Source organism: Cynocephalus volans, chromosome 3 (genome assembly GCF_027409185.1).
Source record: "Cynocephalus volans isolate mCynVol1 chromosome 3, mCynVol1.pri, whole genome shotgun sequence".
In the NCBI taxonomy this organism is placed as follows: domain Eukaryota; kingdom Metazoa; phylum Chordata; class Mammalia; order Dermoptera; family Cynocephalidae; genus Cynocephalus; species Cynocephalus volans.
This window is the reverse complement of record NC_084462.1, coordinates 73,591,195-73,609,751: the sequence shown is the minus strand read 5'-3', so window position 1 is coordinate 73,609,751 and position 18,557 is coordinate 73,591,195.

Below are 18,557 nucleotides of genomic sequence, written 5' to 3'. Positions count from 1 at the left end.
ATTTGCGACATCTTTTTAAATCTTCATGAAAACCTCTGTCTCTCTAGTCAGGTCTGGACAGGACAATCTGTCTATTTGATTCCTACTGATGGTGAGACACCTGGAAACCAAGGCACAGAGAGGACACTGGGATGAGCACACAGGAAGTAGAGATGGATAGAGTGGGGAGCACAGGACACAGCCAGCTAGTGGCATTTAGACTGACCATCCGAGGCCCGGCTTCCACACACCTCACTCCATTAGTGTGACTGTGGCAAGGTCTGCAGAGCAGTGGGCTCCCCAGGATTCATACCCTCACCCTGAGCTTCAAGGTCCCCATCTGAGGCCGAGACTGCCTCTGTAGTAGCGGGTGGGAGAATGTCCAGCCTTCAGGGTAGAAGAGGTGACTCCTCTTGGACCCCCTGAGCCCTCAGAGCTTTTCCTTTGAACCTGGCCCAGTCTAAGAGATACAGCCTATCACCCATTCCTCACCCCTTGGGTCAGGCCGGACTTCTCTCCTGCTCATTCTCACCTCCAAAAGAACTTGTTGCTCACTCACACTGCTGCCCTTGCCCCAAATGCCCTTTGCCCTCAGCTCTGCATATCCAAATACCATCCACTCAAGGTGCCTCTCAGGTCCCCAGCCCTTCCCACCCCCACAGGCTTGGCTAAGGACGTCGACACTGAGCACCTACTGTGTTCACACTCCACGCGTGTGGCTGACAGACAGGACCACACAGTCCAGTGAGACCACTTCCCATCTTGCACTAACATCTTTCCCACATGTTTATCTTTAAGACATGATTGGAAGCACCTCGAAGGTGGCGTTGAGTCCTAGGATGGGTAAAATATGGAAAGGCAGGGGGCCGAGAAAGGGCATTTCAGGGGCAGTACTGTCAAGGTCAAATCTGAAGGAAGGCTTGGTCCATGTCAATCTGTGTTCTTAGAGTTTGTATTCATTTGTTTATTCTAACACGTGAGGGCCTTCTGTGCCTGGCATGTGGTGTTAAAGGGAATCTGCCACTGTATATCTTAAGAGACACTGACATCATAGCAAAGGATCCCTCTTCTTTGCCCAGGCTTCTGCTCTGGCCTGGGTTGACCCTGCAGGCCAAGCAGACCTTAGAGATGGTGGCATCCTCTGGAGGCCCCTGCCTTCTGCCTAGGGCCCCACCAGCACCAGCACCTGTGTAGTCCAGCTTGTCTATCTGGTGATAGCACACACCTGGCTAGACACCAGCTGCTCACAGTAGTCATGATGCATAAAACTGGGGCAGAGGGCAGACAGACAAACAGATGGCCTCTGCCCTTCCATCAGTTATTATGACCTCATGGTCCATCTGTGCAAAACTCCTACTCCACCTGCTTCACTTCCACCACCTGCCTCATCCTCCTGACTGTGCCTAAATTTTAGACACTGGAGCCTGGTCCATATACCTGAAACCTGCTTGCTGTCCATCCCAGTCTCTTCCAGTGAGCTCTTCCTTCTCAACAAATTTGCACTGGAGGCTGGAGTGGCAGCTATCAGACAGTGTTCTGTGGACCCTGAGAGGTTTCCACTCCCACAACAATGGGGATCAATTATAGCCACCGCTTAGAATGCTATACTGAGAAACTAGGGCTGAGTGGAAAAGCATGCCATGATTGATTAGTAATGCCCACCCACAGCAAGCTCTTCTGAGAGAGGGACACCACAGGTGCCACACACCTGTCCTACATTGATGAACAGGTGTTACTACTTTGGAAATTGCTCCTCTCTTATATTTACCACCTAGATGTGGCCTCAGCTCTTCCTTCTGATCCTTAGAACCTGCACATTGTTCCTCCCCTTATACACGCCACTAGAACACATGCTTCATGAGGGCAGGGGTTTCCAGCTGTTGTGTTCACTGCCATGTCCCCAACACCCAGAGCACTGCCTGTACATAGTAGGGGCTCAATACATCTTTATCAACTGATTATTGACTCAACAGCCAACATCCTCCCCCAATCTCTCATCCATCCCCGTGTCTGCCCTGACAGAGGACACCAAAGACCCATCCTGACAGCAGGTCACATTGCACGGGGCATTCCATGCTGCATTAACATCACACCATGGAGACTCCAGTCTGTTGGCATCAGATACAGTGGGTGCCCAGGACACCCTGAGAGCAAATCAAAAACCCTTGCCTGCACCACCCCATCAACAGCGGAGCATGTCTGCTCCAGGAACCAGCACAAGGCGGGCATTGAAGCCCTGTCAATAGCTCAAGGTGCAACTGGGTACTGACTGGTTTTCCAAGTGCCTCATGAAAAGGCACTTTCAGGCCCAGGAAGCAGCAGGAGCAAACCCCAAACCCAGGCTGATAAAGTAAACGCCTCACATTCCTCCTAGCATGTGGGTGTATATAGAGAGATTTCTATTTTCTATTTATAGAAGACACACACACTTTCTCTCTCTCTCTGTTTTTTTTAAATAAAACAAAAAGGCCAAGTTTGCATGCAATGGGCAAATGCCAAGGTCATCATCCAGTCTAGCCGGCCTTCCCCTTCGTCTGCCCACTGCTGTCTCAGCTGGCTCGCAGTCCCCAGCCCCTCTCTGTTTACTGGCCTTGCTGGGTCTGATTAGTGTGAGATGAAAAGAGGAGCTGTGATCAGCCCTATAATTAAGAGCCTTCGTCCTCTGCCTTGATGAAGCCTCCTGCCCTCCAGCAGTCCCTCTGGGGGCTGGGTTTATGTTGAACACTTTCTAATCTCCCTGTACTTAAAGAAAAAAGTTTTAAAAATAAATCCACAGCTCTTAATCTCCAAAAGAGTGATTCCCTGACTGCAGGAGTTCAGTAGAAATTCCCAGCGCAATGTGGAAGCCCTGCCAGGTGCCTGCCCCACTCAGATAAATCAGAGGGGGTTAGAGTCACCTCCTGAGACATGTTAAACGTCCTCTTCCCAGTCCAGGCTCCACCACCCTGATAAATTCTGATTTCTCCTTGCCTGGGAAGCCTTGGGTTGCAAATCCTGAAAATGGTTCCAGGAGGCCTGCAGTGACTATTAATCAGGGTCAAAAGACTGTCCTGTCCCCTGCACCTTCCAGCCTTGCAGAGAGCAAGTGGCTCTGACATCAGCCCTTCCGAAGATGAAAAGAGAAAACTTATCTATGTTCTTAGGCCATTCCATTTCTCACAAAGCAAGGATCTCCATCTTTCCATTTCTTTGCAAATCAGGACATACTCAGCTGGCCTGGCCAAGCGGAGGCCCAATGGTCCCTCCCTAGTCCTACCTGCCTACTCCAGATCTGCTCGGCTTCCCGTTCCCACCCCTTCCCAGGGCAGCAGGGTCTTCAGAACTCTGGGAGGCCCTCATACTCTGGCATGAAATCGTGGCTGCATCCGTAAAACCTCTGAAGACAAGTCAGCTACACAGGACCATACTGCTCCACGGACATTAGTCCCCATTCCTGCCCACTTGGGAAAACATTTCTCAAAACACAAGATGCAACCACAAGTTCCACATGGGAAGAAAGCGCTGAGGGACAGGGTCCTGGAAAATCAAGTCTCTCATGCAGCTGAGCTGTGAGGAGGAAGGGCTGGAGCGTAAGCCACATGGTATCAGGACTGGCATCAAGACAAACCTGGGAGCATCAGCTGTCCAATGCCTCATCCCCTGGGGGGGGGTAGGAACTGTCCCCCAAGAGAAAAGTGACTTGCTCAAGGACACATGGTGAGTTGGCTACAGGGTTCAAGTGAAGGAAATGCTGAGGTCAGACTGACCTGGGTTCAAATCCTGACTCTGCCTTACTAGCTACATAACCTGAAAAAAATAATTTATCTGCTCTGAGGCTATTTCACATTTTTCACATTAGGTAAGACCAACTCACAGGACTGTTAGGATATTAAATGAGACAGCAGGTGAAGCACTTGGCCCAGGGTGTGGCACATAGAAGGTGCTCAATAAAATGTTAGCTTCTCCCCACCTCAAAGGCCCTCCAACTCTATAATTCTGACTTCTAGAATTTCTAAAGAGCTGGGAGGGGAAAAAAGTTATTGATGAGAAATTCTTTTGCTGGAGAATCTAGGCTTGGCTGTACAAGGATACTTCAAAAGTTCATGGAAAGATTTGTATGACCTTTTAATTCTATTTTTTCACGAAATTTTTGAAGTATCTCATATATTTCATAACTTCTGGGTCAGTCTTAACTGTGCAATTATCAAGACAGTCTCATTTTTCATCCATCTATTCAGCAAACATTTATTGAACACTTGCCAGTCATTGTGACACAGAGATGATTGAGGCAGGGTCCTGCCCCAAGATCCCCAAACATCTGCTGGTAGGTGTGTGGGAACAGCAATGAGAGGGCAGTGGACCTAGGATGTGGCTTAATTCAAAGCACCAAGTCCTTTCCCCAGCAAAAAGCCTCAGGCAAGTGTGATAAGAAATCAGAGGGATTTGCAGGGACCCACGCTGAACATCCCCGCAGGTCCCCCAACACATTGAGTCCAGCTCACCTCCATTCTAATGCCTCTGAATCTACTCTTGATTGGGGCTGCCTCCTCTGAAGGGAGAGAGGCCCATTCATAAGCTTGTGCAGCCTCCAGCTCCATCCTGTCAGGCTCAGCAAACTGCACTTCTCTTGGGCCTTGGGTCCTCTCTCCTGAGTCCTGGCTCAGCTTCCCACAGGCCCCATTCTTCCCCTCTGCCCCACAAGTCACTACCTTGCTGTGTGACCCAGGAAAGGTGGCTTAACCTCTCTGAGCCTCACTCTGCTTGTGCCCAAGGCTGAAGTCAGACTACATCATCTCTTGGGCCCTTCCGGCTCTGCAGGTTTACCTATGAAGTGTCTCCCTTCCCGGCCCTCCCCTCCTCGTATTCTTCCCTCTCTTCGCCCCTGCACTTTAGGTTTGCTCCATCTCCTAGCAGCAAGGAGATAAAGCAGGGAAGGCAGAAGAATTGGATTCTAGTCTTGCATCCCAGAAAATTCGTTTAACTGCTCAAGCCTCCTCTTTCTCTTTTACAGAATGGGAAGGATGAGAGGGCGACAGCTTCTTGTGAGGATGACGCAGATAATGAAGATGGGGCCCTGCAACCTGCAGCCCAGTAGTGGAAATGCAGGTGTCAGTACCATGATGGTTGGGACCCTCAGTTCCTGCTTCTTCTCTAATCCTCAGCACCCTCTGAAGACTGGCCTCTCGTCTTGTGCTTCCTTCCAGCCCAGTACCCACACCAGGGCAGGCTCTGCCCCACTACCCTTCAGGGGCCACCTCTCCCTCGTCAGGAGCTAAACAGGAGCACCTTGCTGTCGGCGCACAGACATGGGCATCAGGGATGGGTGGCCACTCCAGGTTTCCTTTGAGAACCTTCCAGGTCTAGGCCAGGAGACTCTGAAGCCAGATACCAACTGTCCCAAAGCTGGAAGTGTCCTACGCTGTGCACTGGTAGTGTAGGTGTGCATCAGTGTGTTCTGGAAAGCAGCTTGGCAATTCAGATCAACATGTTTTAATGTATATCTTCACCCAGCATTTCCACTTCTGCAATTTTATTTATTTATTTATTTATTTATTTACAGATGACCGGTAAGGGGATCTTAACCCTTGACTTGGTGTTGTCAGCACCACGCTCTCCCAAGTGAGCTAACCCGCCATCCCTAGATAGGGATCCGAACCCGTGGCCTTGGTGTTATCAGCACTGCACTCTCCCAAGTGAGCCACAAGCTGGCCCTTTTGTTATATCAGTGCTTCTTACAGTGAGAAACTTCTTCACCATAATCAGAAAAGCAAAGATATTTTAAGATCACATGTGTAAGATCACTGACATGGAAAGATGACCCTGATGTATTATTATATGTGAAAAACACATACTACAAAACAGCATAAACATTAGAACCATATTTATATAAAGTGTCCTGTGCGTGTGTGTGTGGTGTGTGTGTGTGTTGAGAGAGAATAGACAAGAACAGAAAGATGTTACTGTATGTTATCAAATAGCTAGAAGAGAGGAGACTGAATGTCCTCATCATAAAGAAATGATTAAGTCTTGTGATGATGAATATGCTGATTACCTGATTTGATCATCACACATTGTACACATGTATTGAAATATAACTCTGCACCCAACAAATATGTATAATCAATATGTTTTAATAAAGAAATTAACAAAGATACCTGATAAGACAAAGATATTTTAGGTGACTTTCTTCTCTATACTTTTCTGTATGTTTACGTTTTCTATAATGAACAGGTCTCAACTTTAAAATTTGAAAAGTCGTCCCTGTACTTTGAAAACAAAAAAGGCAGGGCCCTTCGGACAGCTCCTCCACTGCTCCCCCTCCTCCAGGCCCAGATTCTTTCCTTCTGCTCCTTGGGATGCATTTTCCCAAAGAGCAGAGATTGAGAGGGAGCATGAGCCCTGAGCCAGCTACCCCATGGGACATAGGACACTCTGTGGAGCTCCCCGGGCAGCTGTTGAAGCCATCCAGCTGGGGAGTCAGCCATCGTAATTGTATGGCATGTATCCACACTGCAATGGTATCCATGCTGTGATTAAAAACATCATGTCATTTCAAAGACCCAAAATGATCTCACGATGCAGAAAAACGGATAGATAATGTACGATTTTGTCAGCTCTGTTCAGTATAATAAAGGAATCGGGTATTCAGATTTTAAGAGAAATTTATTGTAGCCCTTTGTCCACGACACTGATGAATTCTGGCTGGCAGCCCGGTCGGGTCGGCTGGGCACTTCACCCCACTCCAGGGCTCCATCAGTTCCTGTTTTTATACCAGCTCTGCTCCTCCCAAGGTAACAACCAGCACCTGGAGTTCTGGCATCTCATGGTTCCTGGGTCCTAATCCCGGCTCTGCATCTTACCAACTGTGTGACCTTGGGTGGTGTCACTTAACCTCTGGGAGTCCCAGCTTCCTCATTTGTAAAGTGGAAACAGCAATAAAACCTGCCTTGCAGGATCATGAGAAGCCAAAGAGATACGATCATGAGAAGAGCGTGTACCAGGTAAAATACCATCATGTCTGGGTTTGGCATTGCCCCCATGATGGGGCCAGGAAGGGTGCAGTATGAACACGCCTGGGAGATGTGCACAGAAAGAATGAGTTAATTAGGGTCGTGGTCCGATAAAGACTGCCTCTGGGGTGGGGCAAGTCTGCCAGAAGGGAGAGAAAGGCACTGAAGATGAATTTCAATAAGTTTGCAATTTGGCCCAGCCCAGGCCCTGCTGACCTGCAGTCTAAGCTAGAGATGATTCCAAGTCTGGACCAGAGGCCAATTTGGCTGTGTTTCTGGCCTGAGCTGTGTCTAACAGCCATCTCCATGGCCGCATGCATTTATGATAAAACAATTCCTCTGAACTACGGTTTCCTGGAGGAGCAAAAAGCTCACTCACCTTCTAGAACTTCAGGACCCCACGCCCCCTCCCTAAGAAAGGATCCACTAAAATAGCACTGTGGCAGATCAAAATCTGTCCCTCACCTCCCCAGGTATAATTTGCAGAATGGCGCACAAGTCCCAGATTCATTGTGTTCCTGGCCTGATTATTCGTTGTTTATTTCAGTATTTTCCAGGAAATTGTTCATTAAGGATAAAAGCACCTGCTTACTGTAAGAGAGCATTACACAAAGACTCTGTCACGTGGGCCTGGGAAGAGCATTAATTAATGAAGTAAAACTGAACAAACATGCTATAAATTAAAGGTCTAAAAAGAAACGTCTGGCATTTAGTGGATTATGAGAGAAGCCTGAAATGAAACGTCATATTTTTAGACCACAATGTGGTAAAAAAAAATTTTTTTTTTAAAGTGGGAGGGAAAAAATTACAAAAGGTGGCAGAGGTAACGATCTATTTCTGGAGCAACTAAAGCCCATGCTTCCATTAAGAGAATTATAAATCAATTCTATTTTGTCTGGGGGCATAAACGTGCAGTGTGTGCTAAATTAAAAAGCTTAACGTGTCCGCATCGTTCCTTCTGAGATTTCCATGGAATCATGCCGACTGAGGCATTTAGGCTTGAGTGAGGCATGGCAGGTTATGAGAGGGAAGTTAGGGCATTTGGGCCATGTTACTGAGTCAGGCCCAGCAGGGCACAGGCCATCCTAAGCACCAGTGTCTAAAGAGAATGTAGCCAACCCTCGATTAACTGGAACCTTCCATTATCTGGAAGGTGGCCAGAGTGCCCAGCCACACTCACTGGTGCCAGTCAGACTTGGCCCTCACCAGTGCATTTCCACCCCAAAGCCAGTGAGATTTTTGTTTCCTCTTCTAAACAGCAGCTTCCAGGGCCAGCTTCTGGGCTGCTCATTGATTCAGTTTAATTTCCTCAGTTCATATCCACTCCTGAACAAGGACAGGCCTTTCAGAACGATGAACCTGAAATCACGCAAAATCCCAAGAAATCCAAGGAGATTTGATCCCACTCATCATAATCCACTTGCCCAGGCAGGAAAGGAAAAGGGCACAATTGCAAAAGGATTTTGATAACAGGCCTTAGAACCATAGAAAGGTCTTTTCTGCTTAACTTCCAACTCAAGAGGAAATTCAGAAATTGGAACAGCCCATTCCTCAAGACGAAGTGGAGGCAGAGGTAGGTTCCTGCCTGACTCCAGCTTCTCTCACTTGCTTTCTGCTCTTTCCCAGGCAGGCCTGTCCTGTGCAGGGCTAACCTTCAGGACGCTGAATCACCAACATGTAGAAAACAGGAAGCTTGTGCCAAGTCTGAACCATGCTTCCCCAACGTTCTAATTCTGTGGTGTGCCCACAGATTTCTAAATTTGCCATAACACATACAGAGACTCAATGGGGTAGGGAGAATGGGAGGCAGGCCAGGAGCTCGCTAAACCAGGGTAGGCTCTGACACACGTCCATTTGGCTGTGCCAAGAGGGGAAGAAGGAAAAGAAAAGGGAGTGGGGGTGGGGAGTGGGTCAGGTACGCATCGGGCTGGCAGGCCTGTGAGAGCAGGTGTCTGTGGGCCTGGGTGTGCACAGCTGGCCAGAAAGCCGGGGCTGAAAGTTTGAGCTCAAGTGCGTATTGGGTACTAATGCCATATTCAGTGCCTTCAGAGCACATGCTAAGAATACTCTGTGAATATCCCTTGTTGGATTAGAACCTGGATATAGACTATGTCAAACAGTAAACATTCCACTCACTCATCAGCCACAATGCATCTTACTGAGCACCAGGGCAAAGAAGGAATAGATGGTTCCCAAGAGCCTGCCCTGAGCCGGGCGCTGGGCTTGGTACCTGGTGGATCTCACTCAGTCTTCACAGTAACTGTGTGAAGTGGGAATTATCATCTCCATTTGCAGAGGACAAAATGGAGGCTCGCAGTTTGGAAGTGGGCAACCTAGATGTGAACTCAGGACTACCTGCTCGTCCAGCACTATGCTTCCATGCATGTCTCTGCTCTCTGACTCAGGAGCCTGTACCTGCGTGCGTGCGTGCGTGCGTGCGTGCGTGCGTGCGTGTGTGTGTGTGTGTGTGTGTGTGTTTTGGGGTAGGAATGGGGTCAACTCTTTGGATTCAAGCTTCTTCCACACTTATAAGATCTGAGCAGAGAAGGAAAGATGCTATGCTATACTGAGAAAAGGACTGGCTTCAAACTCAGAAGACAAGCTTGGGCAGCTGGGTGACCCTGGGCTTCGCTGTCCTCATTAGCCAAGAAGAAGCCTTTGTCAGCCAGGTTCCACATCTGAACCACAGTGCCCAGAAAATGATTGATCAAGTGCCATTTTCTCAATTCTCCCAAATATGGTACATAACTGGTACCATTCTAGATGCAAAGGAGAAAAGTTAATCTGCTACATACACTGGACGCCTTAAGGCAGGAAGGCTGTATTCTCTCCTGAAACTGGCTGAGATAGTACTAGATAGTCTCTAAGGTCCCTCTGGCTCTGACATCAGGAGATGGGCAGGGAGGCTGTGTGCCTCCACCACAGGAACTGGGCAGAGGGACGTCCTGAGCACAGCCCAGGCTGCAGAGGAGGACGCCAGGCCTTCTGGAACAAATGATCTCATTTCACAATGTCCTCTGCGTGTATTTCCCTCATGTCACCCCTTGCCTAACTATCTTCTTTAAATGTGCCAACTTTACCTCAGTTGTGCTTTGAGGAATAAGGGAGGGGCTGAGGATGGGCCTCTACTCCTCAGTCCCTACCCTTAGGGCTAGTGGAGGGCGGTGGGCAGACAGGAATAATTGGCAAGAGATCTGAATGGGAAAGGTGAGCCTGGGGCTCAATAATTAAGCACATGGTCTCCATGAGCCTCCCCTACCATTAGAGCATGCGGAGTTTATTTTATTACAGAAGGCCTGAGTTCTCCAGCAAGGCAGAGCAGTGGTTTGTACCCCAGGAGTGAGCAGGCCTCCATCCCATTCTGGGCCCCATCCAGAAAATACTCTAATACCTTTAAAAGTGAGAGCACTCCTAGCCCTTCTTAACTCTGAGCTCTGTCCGTGGAGCCCCCAGATGTTGGGATGCATCCCCAGGCAACTGGCAAGGGGGAGTGAGTTGTGGAATTCTGCAGCCACCTCTGCGTGGCACTCAAGAAACTGGCTCAGCAGTAGCCGTGGCAATATCTTTGCATCAAAAAGGACATATCTAGACAGAACAGGCGCCTGCCAGCCTCTGGATCGTTCCACAAAGTGGAGATGAGGATAAAATCACCCTGAGGAAAGAATGCAGAGGAGACATTTATTTCAAGCCAATTTCACCCACTGCGGAGCAATCACTAAAGCCAAATGGTAGAGCTGTGTGTAAATGTGGGCAGAGCAGATGAGCAGGCACAACCACCAGCCTGGCACAGCTGCTGCAGGGAGGACCTGCCAGGGAACAGAATCTGCTGATGAAGCTATCTATTTGCCCCCAAGGATGGCCTGAGCTGAGTACCCAGCCAAAGACCAGGAGAAATAGGTCAGGGACAGAGAAGGTCAGAACTGGGTCTCTAGCCCCAGGTCTGCCAATAATCAGCTGTGTGACCCTGAATGAGTCACTGCACCTCTTTGGGCTGTTTCTTGATAAGTAAATAATCAATTCTCAATTCTCAAGAAGACACAGGCTTGAAGGCCTAAGTTTGAGTTTTCTAGCAGTACTCTCCAGCATTGGGACCATGGAAGACTCCAACAGCTTCTCTGAGCCTCGGTTTCCCCATTTATAAAAGCAAATTGACTGACAGTCCTGCAATTCAAGAGCCAAATTTGCACCCTAGCTAAGGTCCCTTGCAGCTCTAAAAAGTTCTACAGTGATTCACTGCAGCAAGAGCAGACGTGAGGAAGGAGGGGTTTCCCTCCTACTGCTCTCAGCACCTGCCACAGCACTGGATGTCGATGAATGTTTGACAACTGACCAATGACTGGATCAACAAATTAATGAACAAGTTCCTATTTTTGCATGAGAGAACTGAAACTGAAGGGGAGAGAGATTTGTCCAAGGTCACACAGCTGATGATAAAACTGACCTCAAATCTAGATCTTTCAACCCCAAATCCAGTGCTCATCCCACTGCACCATGCTACTGAGAAGGGTGAGGGAGGCCCTTGAGCAGGTCCTCCTTGAGGGCATGCTGGATTTAGGCACCTGGAATCTGCCAGCCCCTCAATCTATTGCTTTGTCACCAAGCCCTGTCAGGTGCAGAGAGAAGGGCTGCCTGGAGGCTGACCAGGTTCTTTCCCTGCCACCTCCTCCAGCCTTTTTAGCAGGTATCTATTTTCCTTCCACAAAAATGTGCACCGTGGAGGCAACTAACTACAGAAGTAGAGTGTGTGCTGCAGGAGAGCTTCCAGAAGTTAACTTTCTTCTCCCAGGAGGCCTTTGCTGGGAAGTCACAGCCTGATCCCACTCTTTTCTCTCTGCCTTGCTTTCCCTGGCCCTCAGAAACTATTTTCACAGTCCTCTGTCACCAGGACTGACGGAACTTCTGCAGAAACAATCCCTAATCTCCTAGTGGGCTTTGTACAAAGCATGTCCTCATCTACTGTCTCCTTTCATCCTAGAAGAGCCTGCTGCAGATGAGGAGCCTGGGGTGGCACTTACAGGAGTGAGGAGTTTCAGTGGCAGAGTGGGGACTAGGAGGCACAGGGACAGAAGGGGCAAGAGGCACCTCAGCCTTTGCTCTGGAACCTCCACTGTCCCTAGAAAGCTACAAAGGCGAACTCAAGGCTCCTCCATGAGACAGCTGAGGGCAGGGCTGAGGCTCTCTCAGCAGGGGAGGGTATGCGGGGGACACTCCTTCTGGACAGGACATCTAGCTTCCCCCTCCCAACATACACACACACTGACTGTGCCCACCCTGGCTACATGTTAGACTCATCCAAGGAACATTTGAACTGTCAGTGCTTGTGACCTCATTCCAGGCCAATTAGAACCAAATTTCTGTGGGTAGAGCTTGGGCATCAGAATTTTTTTTAAAGCTCCCCAGGTGATGCTAATGAGCAGCCAGCATTGAGAACCACCCACCGGGAGCTCCTTGAGGGCAGTGGCATCAAGATGAAAGCCCACCAAGGGGTGACCTTGTCCTTCCTCTGTCTCTTTCTTTCATCTCACCCCAGAGTACAGGTACCCAGCATGGGGAACCCCTTCCTGCCAATATCCTGGCTCTGCCCTGGAATCACAGGGCTCTTCCACCCCACCAAAGTGCCGTGGGGTGGCAGAAACAGGGGTCCACTAAGCCACTAGTGAAGTTGCTGCCGTCTCCAAGAAGCCAGCCAGGCCCAGGTGGAGGGGAAGGCAGAGTCACTCCAACAGGAGTGCCACCGGCCCCTCCCCACGGCATATATAGGGCAACAGACACAGGGCAGAGAGTCTTGTCACTCCCCCATGGCACTTGTATCTCAGGGCTAGTACAAGTGTCCTGGGCACCAGTCAACACCACCTGAGCCCAACCATAGAGGTAAATGAGCAAACCTTTACCAGCACCTCCCACAGGCAGGTGCCCCAGCATCCGTGGCCAATCCCATTTACAGAGACAACCCTGTTCCTTCTCTCCACCATCTTTCTACTCAAGCATTATTTACTGAGCCCCTATGCTATGCCAGGCACTGAGGATCAGCAGTGAACAAAGCAGACACTCTTTCTTCCCACAGAGCTTATGCACGTGCAGTAGGTGCTAAAAGCCCCATTGTACAGGTGAGAGGACTGAGGTCTGAAGAGTGATGGCCTGCCTGTCCCCGGGCAGCGGCTGAGCCAGAATTCAAGCCCAGGTCCTCTTGCATGGAGAATGCTGCTGTACGACCACTCACCTTCCTTTTGCCCAGCCCCACGGGAACCCTCCTGCATGGATGGAGTGCAGTGCTCACTTAGCGGAGGCCGGAGCCAGGAGCAGGCCAGGGGATGAGTCCCAAGCCCCACATCTGCCTGTGTCTGCCCTCCTTCCCACTCCTCCTCTAATAAAAACTCCGAGAGCTGCGATGAAATCCACCTTAATAAGTACTCATTAGAAATATGCTAATGGAGAAGAAGCTGGTATCATATACCCTGGAACCCAAAGGGAAAAGGAGGTGAAAAAAATTCAATATTGAGTTTTGTCTCCTTTCAAAACCACTTTCAAAGTGGCCATAAATCTTCCATGTGATGTGACAAAACAAGGAGCTGTCAGTGGCTCGGGCACTAATAATTAGCAGTTGCCAGGTGCCGAGCTAGATGCATTTGACTTTGGAGTCCCTACTACATGGAGAGAGGGAAGGCACAAACTGGGTCCAGTAAAGAATGTGCCAGAAGGGCGAGGGTCAGGAGCCAGCCAGGTTCCACTAGGCATGTGGCTCCAGAACAAGCCCCCACCATGATCAAGCCTCAGTTTCTATCTGTGAGACAGGGAAGGGCACAGGTACCATGCTGGGTCCCTGAGAGGTTAAGAAAACACACTCTGGAGTCAGATCTAGTCTGAATCAAGAACCAGCTCTGCTAATTACTAACTGAGTGACTTCAGACAAGTGACTTAATCTCGATGAGGCTCTGTTTCCTCATCTGCAAATGAAGATGGCAATTGTATCCACTGCAAAAATTAAATGAGACAATTACACACAGAATCTGGAACACTGTAAAGAACTCACTGAATATAACTGCTGTCACTATCGGCACACAGGAAACAGCAGCTACTGTTTACATTGCTGTTTCTTCCAGTTCCCTCAAACCCCTCTCACAGCCACTGTAAAAATCCCTGGGTGTTATCTCATCCTTTTTTGTTTTTACTTTGCTGGGCAATTTTGGGAAATCGACTTAACTTCTCTGATTCTTAACTGTCTATTCTACAAAGAGGATGATAATTACCGCCCTGATCTACCCCTAGGGTGGCTGTAAAGATCAAAAGAATGCTGCCAGTGAAAGTGCTTTGAAATGTACACTAAATGATACATGTTCAGGGAATTATCCTCATTTACCTCCAGCACGACGGCTGTTCTAGATGCCATGGTTTGCCTCCCCACCCCAGGCAACAAGCGACAATCTCTCTCAAGACCTTATAGGAAAAGAGTCTACGTTTTTTGCAGACAACAGTATCAGCAAACTACAACTTTTAATTCTACAGATGTCTAACTGAAGTCCCCCCTGCCATCTTCTTGCTCTGCCCCCAGCAGAGGTGGAGACAAGCCAAAGGTTGCAGTTTGGATGGGAGGTCCTCATAATCTAGAACAGTTTGTTTTTCATTTCCACTAGGATACAGATGGATACGTGGTCCACTGTGGATGACTTAACACAGCTACGTGTGACTCCCCACTCGAGCTAACACCTCCCGCAGTGGTCTCTACCCTGGCCAGTGGAAGGAATCCAGCGATCACATGCGTCGATGTTGTATGAATGTCAAGTTGTTATCAAGTTCTAGGTGCTCTCTCTCAATTCCTGCACTTATCTCACTGTAGACCTGACAGTTTGTGGGCTGGCAACAGTCCATGGTGCTCGCTCTGAGATGCTGGAAGGCAGTGTGAGCAGAGGAACAAGCCAGGTCCTCAGCCCCTTGTCCTGCATCGTTCACAAAGGTGGACACCTTCTCGTGCGAGTGTCTTATCTCCTCAACCCCTGCCCCATCTTTGCCCATTTCCTCTGCCTTTGTTTTCTTTAACTACTTCCTATGGGTTCCCATAATGCTCCCACTTGAATACTCAGTCCCACTTCTGAAGCCATTCTTTCCAAGGCAGGCATAATGCAGACACCCTTCCTGACCTGGGATTGGGGGTGGATAGTGGCCCAGTCATAGCCGCTAGGTGCCTGGATTGTCCCCTAAGACTCTTCAGTTGCCATTGAGACCCAAGAATGAACCTCAGGCATCTCATGTGTTCCAGAGCCCCAGGCTAACTTTGTCCCCCAAAACTCCCATCTCCCATGGGGGTGCAGTCCTTATCAATATGGCTCCTGTCCTGGTCCCTTCTCCTAAATTCTGACTCATTACCTCTCTCCAACTGACACCTTACCTGATGGTCCAGCCCAGGATCCTTGCCTGCCTCTTCCCAGGGATTAAAGTCTTGCCCTTCATCCAATCATTCATTCAACACAGAAGGACCTACTAAGTGCCAGACATTAGGCAATGCCCTGGATACGTAACATGTCAAGTTATATTCTAAAGAGAAAGAGAATAACATGTGACCAGGAAATCACAGACCTCTGAGAAGACCTAGACTCCAAGGCCATTGCCAAGGGATCTGGGAGAGGACACTGGCCAGAGGAAAGGACATATATGCTGAGACCTGAAGAAGGAAGAAGAGTTAGCCAGGTAGGGCAGGATTGAGTGGGGCAGAGAGTGTGCAAAGTCCTGGAGGTGAGGAAGGGCATCGAGCAGGTGCATCTGAGGAAGTCCAAGCGGCTCGTTCTGGCTGGAGCAGAGTTTGAGGCAGCAGGTGGTGCTGGCTGAACTGGAGAGAGGGTCAGCCCCAGAACACAGCACACCTTGTGAGCTAGGACTTTGTCCCGAGATAAATGGCAACCATTGAAAGGTTTTAAGAAAGGGACTGATTTGGCCAGAGTTGTGTTTTCAAAAGATCCTTTCTGTTTTTTTTAATTTAAGTGAAAAAATAGTGAATGCTCATTAATAGGGGAATTTTTTTTAAAATAATGGACATCTGCACCATGGAATATTTGGCAGCCATTAAAAAGAATGAACGAGAGCAACTCTGGTTGACTTGGAGGGATTGCCAGGAGTTACTGTGGAAGGAAAAAAGACAGAGGCTATACAGTGTAATCCTGTTTTTACAAAGCAAATGATTGTCTATAAACATAATGAGTGAGTGTGTGTGCATGTACACGAGTTTGTACGTGACTGTAGTTCTGTGATACGCAAGCAGGAGGTTGGCAGGGTGCTATGGGTTAAATGCATCCCCTGAAAGTTCATGTATTGGAAACTTGACCCCCATTGTAACAGTGTTAAGATGGTGGGAAATCCAATTATGGCATTTGAAAGGTGGGGCATTTAAGAGGTGATTTGATTGTGAGGACTATTCCCTTGTGAGTGGACTGATCCATTCATGAAGTAATGGGCGTGGTTCTGATGGCTGTAAAAGGAGAGCAAAGAGGGGGAAAGAGGAATTGGTAAAGGGACATGAAAATCAACTACATTGTGTATTGATAAAATAAAATAAAATAAAATAAAAATAAAAAATAAAAGGAGAGTGTATTTGTCTGTTTTGTGTTGCTATAACAGAAATACCTGAGACTGGGTAATTTATAAAGAATAGAGGTTTATTTGCCTTACGATTCTGGGACAGCTGCATTTGGCACAGGCCTCAGGCTGCTTCTACTCATGGTGGAAAGCAGCAGGCAGCCAGTGGGTACAAGCAGATCACATGGCGAGAGGAAGCAAGAGAGAGAGGGGGGAGGTGCCAGGGTCTTTTATACAACCAGCTCTCACAAGAACTAATAGAGCGAGAACTCACTCATTACTCCCCCCACCTAGGGAGAGCATTAATCCATTCATGAGGGATCTACCCCCATGACTCAAACAGCTCCCAACACTGTCACATTGGGGATCAGATTTCTGCATGAGTTTTGGGGGGACAACACATCCAAACTCTATCAGAGAGCAAATCAGAAGTTTAGTTCTCTTGTCATGTGATGCCCTGCATCACTATAAGACCCTATAGAGAGTTCCCGCCCAAAAGAAGCCCCTCACCAGATGTGCTGCCTGGACCTTGGACTTCCCAGCCTCCAAAATTGTAAGAAATAAATTTTATTTCTTTATAAATTGCCCAGTTTCAGGTATTCTGTTATAAGCAACAGAAGTCCCTCCTGCCATCTTCTTGCTCTGCCCCCAGCAGAGGTGGAGACAAGCCAAAGGTTGCAGTTTGGATGGGAGGTCCTCATAATCTAGAACAGTTTGTTTTTCATTTCCACTAGGATACAGATGGATACGTGGTCCACTGTGGATGACTTAACACAGCTACGTGTGACTCCCCACTCGAGCTAACACCTCCCGCAGTGGGAAAAGGAAGGAGAAAAGCAAGCTAGGGAAAATCTTTAAAAAGATTGAACTAAAAAGCAAATACAATATGATCCCATTCGTGTGAAATTATTTATGTAGAAACCTTCAGGTCTCAGCTTATCTGCCCTGTTCTCTGGCCAATGCCCCTTCCAGGGCTCCCTCGGCAATGGCCTCAGAATGTAAAAAGAAATTAGGAAAAAGAAAAGTAAGCAATCTCCCATTGGCTGAGAAGGGACCAGAAGGGGTGGGGCTGGGGCAGGAGGAACGGCGGGGAGGCTGCCACGTTGGCCTGAGGCACCGTGTCCCTCTGTGGTCAAACCTCCTGACCACACCAGCCAACACCATGCCCACCCTGGCCTGGCACACCCTTCAGTCACTGTCCTCCTTAATCTCTCCCCTGCTCACCCAGTCTACCCCCTCTAGCAGCCTGGGCAGTCTCTCCACATCTGTCCTGTGTCCCAGCTGTTGATGAGCATGGGATTGAGGGTGGAGAGGGAAAGGACAGGTCCTGGTTGCCTTCCCTTCCCGCTGGAATCCTGGGGTCTGACATCCCCTGGTAGAGCAGAGGCTGCTTAAGGCTGGAGCCATCTCTCCCACTGCTTCACTCCCCCAGGGCACTCAAATAATACCTGATTACTAGATATGGCTCTGCCATCGAGTAGTGGTAAGACCTTGGTCAAGTCACCTCACCATTCAGGCCTCAGTCTCCAGAGCTATAAAGAGAAGCCGAAAAGACCAGACAAGAGGAGGGGCAGATACCCAGGCCAGGATGGAGTCCAGAGTCCGTGCCCAGCAGGAGGAGCCTATCGTCCTCCTTCTCTCCCCTCTGCCCCTGGCTCTCACGCATCAATCATTTGTGGCCTCTCATCTTCCTTCCTGTACAACCACAACTGCAGAAGCAGGCACCCTGGTGCTCCACTGACAGGCAACCTTTGGTCAGCGGCATCATAAGCTCTCCGGAAATGTCCCAAAAGTCACTTAGGAAAGATCCTCCATGGCATGATGGGTCCTAACACCAGGCAGTCTAGATGGGCTTGGTTCCTGATTCTGCCTTGCCATGTGACCTTGACAATCACTTGCTCTCTTTGATCATCGGTTTCCCCATCTGTAGAGTGGGGATATTAACCCAGGAACCTACTTCAAGGGGCTGTTGTGAGGACTGAATGAGCCAATGCAGGTAATCAGCCCGGCTTAGGGAAAAGTTGA